Raw genomic sequence first — 10,864 nt, forward strand, 5'->3', positions numbered from 1 at the left:
GTAAGTGTACGTATGTAACCATGCATAATCCTATAAGGAAATAAATGGTTAAATTTTACGATTGACAAAGTCATCAATAACATCTCATTGCCTATTACTGGGACAACAATTAGCCCTAAGCTTTTAAGTATGAGCATCATGTTGAATCCAAGATTCGAACATGAGTAGTTAAGGAGATGGCATACGGGCATCCACAATGTAGCAAAAAGCTAAACTTAAGCAATAAATTTGAACTAAAAGCTAACCATATATATTGAATATATATAATCGCAACGAGAAACAAAAAGAAACCTCAGGTACATTTCAGCCATAAGAAGGAAAGGAATAGTTGATCCCTCAACGCGTAATGAAACGCTCCACGAGCGAGGGCCTCTCCTGCCCGTCTGCGTATGGCCGCCTCGCACGTGTCTGCCAGGGACCGGCTAGTGCCGGTGCTGCTGTGCATGCGGGCGGCCTTACCCGGTTGCGGCCCAGGCACGCCCGTGCTAACCGAGGCTGTCAACCGCTTAGCCATAGGGCCCACTAGTCGGCGCCGAAAAAATCACTGCGCACACGTGGATCGCCATCGGTCCTTCTCTTGCTGCCTCCGCCGGTCGCTCTCCATGCGCTCCACCTCCCTCGGCCCTCGCAGACTCCGACCGAGATCCCGGCCGGCGGCCGCCGCCACCTTCCTTTCTCCACGCCGCCGCGTCCTCCGCTTCTCCCCCTTCTTTCACCGGGCTCCCTCTCCTCCAGCTCCTCGTGCCAAGCCCGCGGTTGCCGTAATCCACATCGGCGGCGCTGCCACTGCGCCTTCATCCGCCTTCGCCTCCGAACTTTGCTTTCTCTCCCACCCGCTCTCTATCCTTCTCCTAGATCTGGGAGGCGGGGCTACGCTCGAACACGGGACGGAGGCAGGCACGGCCGGGGGCAGAGCCAGGGTGGCGGCAGCGACGACCCAAGGCGGCCAGGCACTAGGCGGAAAAAGCATTGCCTGAGAGTTGTCTGAAAAGTAGTTGATTTTTGTCTGGCCATGCAAGTTTGAAGAAGGTACGTTTGGTTGGAATAGACTAATAAAGATATAATACCATCTTTAAAACATACGTAATATTATTTGTATTATTCGTATCAAGATAAACTATTTGTATTAGTCTTTTCCTAAGCTCGTAATATTATTTACAATAATTATTTTTTTCTATATTAATTAGAGGGAGCACGAGAGATTGAAGGAAATAATTGTTTTGCTAGTTTGTCAAGTCCGCAAAACCATGCCTTGATTATGAAAAAAAAGACGATGAAACCATGTGATTAGCAGGCCACACGTACTTCCGTTAGCCCAGGCAAGTGTGCTCGACCCAGGCGCTCGATATCGTCTGCCTGGTTGGGGAATCTGTTGCCTGGAGCAGGCAAGGTTCCAGGCTGCAACCAAATGGTACACAGGCAAGGACCAGGCAGCTGTCCATCCAGGCAATTGGAGCCCAGGCTTAGAACCAAAGCCTAGGTACGTACCCAACGCTCGCCTTTGATTTGGTTCGGTTACCTTGCTTCACCCATCTTTGCAAATCTTAGGGTCAAACAGTTGCACGGCCTGCTCTACAGAGCTGGACCGAAGCAAATCCAAGAATTCCACCTCGCTACGTGAGGCACCGCATCACGAACAGGTGCTTCTCTTTCATTTTGTTCATGCACACCACCTGTTTGGTCTTTTGCTTCCCTTGACCAACCAATAGACTGGTTCCTACTAAATTTTATTGTATTCATTGGCAGTGAGGCATTTTCCGGACGCATTGCTTGGTGCTAGCTGGCTGGAGTGTTGGTCACACACTGCTGCACCACGCTATCATCGCCTTGCATGACACTACCAAGGTGATACACTGTCGGTCACAGTAATTAAGCAAATAACCATGTCCATTGGTATTGGTATTGTGACAGTAGTCCACTAGCCAACCAGTATGCAATTCTTTTATCCCTTGTTTGATGAAACTTAGATATGCTTATTACGACCGCAACTATATTATTACTTTGCTGATTTTGATGTGTGCATTTACCGATCAGGAGCTTTGTTCTATATGCTTCTTTATACTTTACAACCCTTGCATATTTGACTGCACTGCAGCTTAGACTTCAAAGTGACAGGGTCCAACCATGTTATTCCAGATGTGCTATGTACTGATATGATACTCACAGGTGGCAACGATGCAGGGTGATGTATAGCCTGTCATTAAAGTCACATCCCAAATACCTTGCGAATATAGGCTGATGATCATAGATTCATAGGTGCAGAGTATGATCATAGGCTAAGCTGTCCAGAATTATTCTTGCTTCCTTTAGTTCTGTCCTTTGCTTTGATTATTTCAGTGTTATTAGCCAACTCAACTATGCAAGTTCTGTTAATGGCAATCTCCTTCCTGCTGGAGCAGCACATTTAAGTGATAATCCTAAGATAGTTCTGTACATGCCCAATCCAGTATGCAAGTTCTGTGATGACAGTGTCCTTTTTCAGATTTACAGGTTTGTTTACTTCTGATGCTCTATGGATTACACCATACATATGGTCTATGGCTTTGTTTGGCCAGTATTAATCTATAGTTGTTTTATCCATCATATTTTTAAAGAACCTGAACTTGATGGTTGGCTGCGATGTGCAGCACATGATTACAGGCACAATCTGCACAATCTTTCTACCCACGATGGAGGTGGATTAGTACTGACGTGATAAATGCCATGGATGCAGGCTGATTCTTGTGCATGTAAGTTTGATTTAGGCATTCTCAAATTCAATATGTGGTGCCTTTGCTCTAGATACATATTAGTACAATCTTCCATTTCCTCTAGCTTAGGCTTCGAACTCTGAAATTCTGAATGTTGCTCTCAGGCTCTTGAACTCTGAACATGTTGTCTAAGGCTCTGAAACTAAAGATTTGTAAGAATGAAGAAACAACTGTATTCTGTGCTAGAAAGCCAATTGTGCTATGTGCTTCCAAGTTAACTTTACATTATGTCATTTCACCTCAAAAGAAAAGAAAACATCCATGCTGTTCAATTCAAAGCTTCTTTGTTCTGTGTCTAGCTCAGTGCTTCAGATATCTGTACCTTCACTCTTAATGTTTGATAAGATATTTTTCTCTTTGATTGTCAGAATCAATGCTGCTAATGTTTTCAGATGTGACCTTTCAAGTTGCTATAATTATTGACGAACTGATGATTTACAATAATATGTAAATTGTTTGTTCCTGTTAGATTATGTCGACACCAATCAAAGATGAGTTTGTTTATTATCCTTTCATAGTGAAAAGATAGTTACAGATTGTTTCTTCATTGTACCAAAATTAGTTGATTGTTTATTTATATTATACTTGAAATGTCAATCTACTTTTATGTTGAATTAGACTATCTTGCACCGATTACTGCATTGTTCCACTGATGTTCACGGAATCAGTGTAACTAAAACACTACTATTGAAGTAGTGTGATTCTAGCCGTATTTGCGCCGTTGTAGTTGTACTTGTGTGTGTGAACCCCCGGTTGCCGAGTTAATATTGCCTGCGTTCTTTCTCCTTCATCTCTGGTTCCACAGCCTAAAATGTCATATCATGCGTTTGTACACTGTAATTGCACGTTAAGTGTGCTTTTATTAGGGCTGTGAAATATCCGCTTCATCAGGCACCAAAGGATTTCGAGCCTCTAGGCCATCATCCAACTATGAGCGAACAGACTCAACAAGGTCAGCGGCGAGACATGCTCATGGAGTCACATTGCAGTTGTTTCAAAAAAAAAAAGTCACTTTGCAAGCACCTCATCCTTCCAAGCACTGACATCGCTTGCTTCCATCACAGCAATCACCGTTTCACTTCACGTCCGCGCGCGCAGCGGAGCGCGCGTAATGTCCTAGTTATTTTTTCCCAATGCATAGAACAGTAGGTGTTAGCGCCACAATCAGAAGGGTCACCGAAGCCATTGACGTTGCCACCAAGGAACGGAACAGTATGACTGCTATCTGGGTTTCCGATCATTTCGGTTACCGCCAATATTTCAGGAGGAAATAGTCGTTGTCCATGGATCCTTCTAGTTGGGGAGAGCCTTTTATTACACCTAGACTAGAAATAAGGCAACATGACACCCTATTCTCGATATTTGAGGGCTTGGAAGATCGGCAGGCACTGGCATCGTTGCTTTCAACTTTAACCTTGTATAAAGCGTCTAACTGATTGATAAAGAAGCATTGCGCTTGTCAAAAGAGTTCAATGCTCACTAGACGCATAAACGGAACTAGATAAGATAGAGTACCACCACCTCAACGTTGATGACACAACCATTGTCGACAATATAGGCCTCAGATACCCTCCTGAGCTATAACTAGCCCCCTCCTGAGCTATAACTAGCCCCACAAGAAGGGGTAAACCAGGCTGACTAGCTAAGTCGAATCTAACCTGGAATGCCTCACCAACTTAGTAGACAACGCATAGGTGAAACATACGTAGAATCTGACTTCATTTGTTGTAGTGGAGTAAGAAACCAACTTGTAAACCAATCAACACTCTATATGTAACCCTACCTCCTAGACACCCTGATCGGCACCTTAGCCCATAGTGACACCCAATAGACGTTAGTTGTGATCCCCTACTCGCAGTCGAGACCAACATAAGGCACATAAGCATCACAAAACACCCACAATACGTTGGACGTAGAGTACCCCATACTTTGGTATAAATCTTTTTTCTCGTGTGTTACCCCTCTGATCTATTACACATGACACATCGATTACTAGTAGAGTAGGGGCCATCGCGCATAGATTCATCTAGATGGATCAGATGGGTTTCTTCACCAACACCTTCCACTACGTTGATTGGCATGTCATGGTGTCCTCAACGTCTTGTGGAGTCTCTCAACATCCCACAACAGCACTCGGTAGCCCATGATAGCCCGTTGCGACCTGCTATGGCACTCGACGGCCGGCTAAGACCCATTATGACCTTCATTGGCCCACGACATCACTTGGCATCACATAATGGCACGTGGCGACACGCGATGGGCCGTTGCAGCACTCGGCAACCCATGACGACACATAGCGTGACTCAGCATCTTGCGCCAACGTTTAGCAGCCCATCATCCCGCTGCGACACGCAGCATCCCACGACAACCCACAGCGTCATGTCGCATCACTAGGGGCTTATCGAATTGAGGATCAACACTGCAACATCACTATCAACGCATGGAATGTTGAACAACTACATCGATTCTATACTTGAATTGTATTTTGATATATCTACAATCATGAATAACTTTACTTTCCCAACTCGATTTCTTTAAACATGGGATACAAAGTACCCTGTTATGTTGCACCTACGAACATTTTAGGTAACTTGGCCTTCCACTGCCTCACTCGACCCATGGCGTGACTTGGTGTCCCACGTGAAAGGGCTATAACGTCTAATTAGGCCACTTAAAAACTAAGGCCAAAAACACTTATGAAAACCTATGTAAGTTACATTTAAATGTGCATTAGGTTTTTTAAGTGTTGCTATCTCTAACACAAAAGAGTTTTGCACCCTAGGATCCAATTCTATCAACTAACTTAACAAGCTAAACTAGGAAGGTAAAGCACATACTAACGAATGCAAAGGGCAAATGCAAAATGTAAATGAGTTAAGAATGCAGACTCCCACTCAACAGTGTTTTGCCTAAGGTATAGGGAAGCTCACGTTTTCCTCTAGTACTCGTTGGAGCCTCTAGCAAGGGCCAAATTCTCAGCTAGGCAACTGAAAGGTCCTTGTTTGATTTTGGTAATTGAGTGAAATACATAGGTGATTAGTCCACAGGCACATATGTGTGAGCAATACATGCCATGGAGGTGAAATGGCTTGAATTTGTTGCAAGGCTTACACATATGATGAAGGAGCTCATTGCATATGAGACATGTGTGGGGGGGGGGGGGTACGACCCTGGATACTCACGGTAGACCACATGGGCTGTGCCCCTAGGGGTGGCCCAGCTCACAAGACGAAGCCTTGCGGGGCACGACACTGCTCGATGCCTCCCGCAAGACTCCGGGACGATATCTTGAAGATACTACAAGATCTGTTAGGATACGTATGATCCCATGATTCCTGTAATATGTTATTACTTTTTGGTTATCTCCTAGATCTAACCGACTTGTAACCCTACCCCCGGACTATATAAGGCGGCAGGGACCCCCTCCAAACTCATGCAATATCATACGATAACCAATACAATCCAACAGACCACAGGAGTAGGGTATTACGTCATACTGACGGCCTGAACCTGTCTAACTCATGTGTCTTTGTTGTCTTGTTCTCGATTACACGCATCTTTGCTAATCAATCTACCTTCGTGGGATACTCCTCGGAGGACTGTCAATGATATTCTATCAATAGTTGGCGTGCCAGGTAGGGGTGTGCGTGTTGTTTCTATATCGAACAAGATGGTACGTTCCACAGGCTCTTCGTCCCTCCCACAGCCCGGCCAGATCTTCACGGTCGGATCAATTTCGTGGATCATCAATGCTGACGGAGTCGGAGAGCTCATCGAGCCGATGTAGATCAATTCTACGCTGATCACCCCAACACCTGTGACTGCAGATTCAATCTCAGAACCACTTCCGAGGTCGCCTTCATCGACAACTCATCGCCCGCTTCCTCGCTACCAGAGGAGGCGAATCAAGAACGACGATCTGATCGCATCCATCGATCGGGTCGGTCAGAAGCTCGTCGATGGCCTCTCCATCACTGAATCGATTCTGACCACTCTGGTTCAGCGCCGACCACCCTTCGATCCAGATCTATCGAAGGCTGCTCGGGAAACTCTAGGGGTCACGGCCCTACCCTTCGGGCTCACCAATGTCGCCGCCACCTACCAAGATGCCCTAAGGGGCAAGTTCGCCGACCAGGTTGGAGATGTCCAACCTCTCGCCAACCAAATCTCCGACCAGCCTCCGTCGGCTGTCAACATGTTGCACGTCGGCCGACGCCTCGGAGCATCCCTCCAGACCATCCTGGAGGAGAATCCGGACTTCGAGTCCTAGGGCTCTACGGAGACCATCGTCGAAACCACCACTATGCAACCTTCTTTCCCGCCCTTCCGTGGAGGCGCAATCTTTAACGTCAGTGTCGACAGCCCCTCTCGGAATAGGGAAACCAAGGAGGATCACGTCGCTTGCATTAATAGGAACACCAACCGTGCGCAGCGCTGAGCAAACAAGGCTGCCCTTGCAATGGCCGAGGCACAGCTCGACTCGCAAGGAAGGCCATGCCAACTCCACCGCAACCTCGACGATGAATTTGTCCATGTTGACGGCCATGACGTCTACAAGACCCCAAGCGCCAACCTAGCCGTGGTCGCCAACAAGCTCGCCCGGTTCCTATAGACACCAGAGGTCGCCAAGGTCATCACCATGCTTAAAGCGGCGCACTGTCAGGTTAACGAGATCCACCAGGATCAGAAACCTCCATACTCCACAAGCTCGATTCGCCGATCAGCCACGCCAAAATCCGATCGCCGCCCAAGTCGTTTTACCGACCAGCACCGCAACGATAGACAACCCCTCTAGGGGGGAGCTAGGGGCAACCGCATTGAACACCTTTGCCAACATGACCAAGAGGTCGACCAGGACGTCCGAGTGCACCTCAATAATCTCCGAGACGCACGACGACGTATCGACGAGCGCCGCTTTGGTTGCCATGAAGAAGTACGCCGCCGTCAAGAGTACGAGCAAGAGTTCGGTAACCCGGACTCAGCTCTCGATCCGCTCAACGCCGGCAACGCTGCAGATCATGGCGCCGATAACCCCAAAGGGCTCCCAGCATTCACGAGGGCACTCGGAACACTCTAGTGGCCTCGTGGTTTCAAAATCACTAGGGTCGAGCCCTACGAGGGAAGGATGAACCATACACAGTGGCTATAGGCTTACGCCACTGCTATGTGCGCCGCCGGAGATACCAGTGTCATGGCGAACTATCTTCCCGTCATGCTCACTCCAATCACGATGAACTAGTTCACCAGCCTTGCCCTGGACTCCATCGGATCCTAGGAAGAGCTAAAAAAAGTCTTCACCGACAACTATATGGCTACGTGTACTCAATCGGGCACCAAGCATGATCTGAACCGTATCTATCAGAAGCCGTCCGAGCTCCACCGTAGCTACATCAGATGCTTTTTCGAGATGAGGAATTCTATTCCTAACATCACGAAAGCTGAGGTCATCACCGCCTTCATCCGAGGACTCCATCACCGCGACCTCCGCTCTAAGTTCAATCGTAAGCCGCCAACAGGGATTGGCGAGATGATTACGACCGCCAACCAGTACGCCGACGTCGAGGAAGCTGAGGTGCGCTTCAACAAGGATGCAGGCACTCATCGCACAACTCGCCCCGACGACCAGCACCACAGCGACCGCCGCTACTACAACCGCAGTCATCATCAGGACAGTGGCCGTGATCGGCCAGAAGGATCCAAGTCTGGTCAATATCGCCGCCGCCGGTCAGACCACATCATCACCGCCGTTGATGAACCTCGCGCCAAGCGTAACTATGATGAGCAGTATAAGAAGATCCTCAACGGTGCGTGCTTTCTCCACAAGAATGCCAAGCATAAGGTGAAGGACTGTCTCGGCTTGGCTAAGGAGTTCTAGGCCAAAAAGCCAGACAACGACAACAACGATGGAGCCGGAGGCCACCGACCACTTGGGGGCAACAACAATGCCTTCTAGGATCACGACAAGGTGGTCGCCACCATCTTCGGGGGCCTCGCCTCCGCCAAAAGCAAAAGAAAACGGAAGCTCACCGCCCGCCGGGTGCTCGCCGTCAACGCGAAAGACGCTGCCGCCAACCCTAGTTATCACCCCTGGTCCGAGGTCCCCATCACTTTCAGCAGGGCCGATCAGTGGGTGGACATCCCTTACACATGACGTTTCCCCCTCGTCCTCGATGCAACCGTCCAGAAAGTGCTCTTTATAAAAGTGCTCATCGACGGTGGGAGCACTCTGAACCTCCTCTTCGCCGGAGCCCTAAAGGAGCTAGGCCTCGGGTTAACAGATCTCACACCCTTCGACTCCTCCTTTTGGGGTGTGGTACCTGGCGGGGCATCCAAACCGCTTGGAGAGATCACCCTACCAGTACAGTTTGGCGCGGCAAACAACCACCGTGTCGAGCACATCAACTTCTATGTTGCTGACTTCAACACCACCTACCATGCCATACTTGGTCGGCCAGCTCTAGCCAAGTTCATGGTTGTACCGCACTATGCTTATCTGGTGCTGAAGATGCCTTCGCCTATAGGAGCCCTGGCCCTATGGGCCAACCTCTCTATCGCCTACGCCTGTGAGACAAAGAGTCTCGCCCTTGCCGAAGCCACCGACCTCTCCATCTAGATGGCCAATGTGGTCACTGATGCCAAGACGGTGCCTGTCGATGACCTGGAGATCCCATCGCTGGAGCCTCCTCGCGCCTTCGCCAAGTCCAAGGAAACTAAGGAGGTCGGCCTCAGCCTCGACGACCCCTCCAAGACCATGAAGATTAGGGCTCACCTCGACCCTAAATAGGAAAGCGTGCTCATCTCCTTCCTACGTGCCAATGTCGACGTGTTTGCTTGAAAACCTGCAGACATGCCAGGGGTACCACGGGAAAAGATCGAGCACTCTTTGAATGTCTCACCGATCGCCAAACCGATCAAGCAGAAACTCTAACGATTCACGCTAGGCAAGAAGGAGGCTATTAGGGTAGAAATAAAACGACTCCTAGCTGCCGGATTCATAAAAGAAGTGTATCATCCTGAGTGGTTAGCAAACCCTGTTCTCGTTCAAAAAAAGAATAAAGAATGGAGAATGTGCGTTGATTACACTGATCTTAACAAACACTGCCCTAAAGACCCCTTCGGTCTGCCTCGGATAGACGAGGTTATAGACTCCACCACCGGCTATGAACTGCTCTCCTTCCTCGACTGTTACTCTGGCTATCACCAGATGTCCCTCAAGGAAGAAGACCAGATCAAGACGTCGTTCATCACGCCTTTTAGTTGTAAGTGTGAAGGGCAAGTTGGAGGCTTTGGAGCGATGAACCGCGGGGTGGTGAAGCTTGAGCAAGACTTGGCGTCGATGGACAAAGGCAATAGTGAAAAGCAAGTGAGGTCAAGATCGATGAACCAACAAGGTCACATGATGATATGAAGTAGACTATACCATTTGTGATATGGTTGGTGTATGTGTTGCATCAACATTGGAGATGGAATGGAATGCACAAGGCAAAGGTATAACCTATAGGGCATTTTTATTTCACCGGTCATAGATATGTAGAGATGTTTATGACCAGGTTTAGGATAGATGGCCGTACTATCAAGAGGGGCAAACTTGTTTGCATATTGATCATTTTGTGCCACTCGAGTGATCTAACTTTGCATCGTTGCTAGGATCGAGTGGCGTGGTGAATTGAGTGACTAATCCTTTGAAAAATGATTATGAAAATGCTAACACACTTGCACATGATGGTGTGCACTTGGTGGTATTGGCACATTTGCAAATAAGAAGTTTGAGTTGATTTGGAGGTGAGAAGGTCAATAGGACCTGGTGGTGAGGACAACAAGACCATTGTGAGATGGTCATGTTGGTCTGTGTTGAACTTTGATGGTTCTTGGATGGGAATTCTATGTTGATCCAGTGTGCTTTGGAACAAATATGCATGTGGGATGTGTAGCCCTCTGCATATGCTTTCCTAAATATCCAAGATCATCGAAATCAAAGTTCGGAGCTAAGAGTTATAGTCGTTTTAGCGCTCAGGACTTTGGCTCAGGACCGGGTCCGGTTCTAGGGTCCAAACCATATCACCTGGGTCTAGTTCTAGAGTCCAGACCATGTCACCTAGGTCCAGACCATGTCA

General features: G+C 48.1%; 1 long non-coding RNA gene across 3 annotated transcripts; it reads left to right on the forward strand.

Annotated features, from left to right (window-relative positions):
* Window positions 1–306: 306 nt before the first annotated feature.
* Window positions 307–3,301, forward strand: LOC136540208 (uncharacterized). Of its 3 annotated transcripts, XR_010779906.1 has the most exons (5): window positions 307–1,029; window positions 1,295–1,480; window positions 1,549–1,640; window positions 1,747–2,729; window positions 2,855–3,301. It is a non-coding gene; the product is annotated as an uncharacterized lncRNA (long non-coding RNA). The 3 variants fall into 3 exon arrangements; XR_010779905.1 differs by having other exon boundaries at window positions 1,188–1,480; window positions 1,747–3,301; XR_010779904.1 differs by having other exon boundaries at window positions 1,747–3,301.
* The last annotated feature ends 7,563 nt before the right edge of the window (window positions 3,302–10,864 follow it).

The sequence above is a fragment of the Miscanthus floridulus genome, chromosome 2 (genome assembly GCF_019320115.1).
Source record: "Miscanthus floridulus cultivar M001 chromosome 2, ASM1932011v1, whole genome shotgun sequence".
In the NCBI taxonomy this organism is placed as follows: Eukaryota; Viridiplantae; Streptophyta; class Magnoliopsida; order Poales; family Poaceae; genus Miscanthus; species Miscanthus floridulus.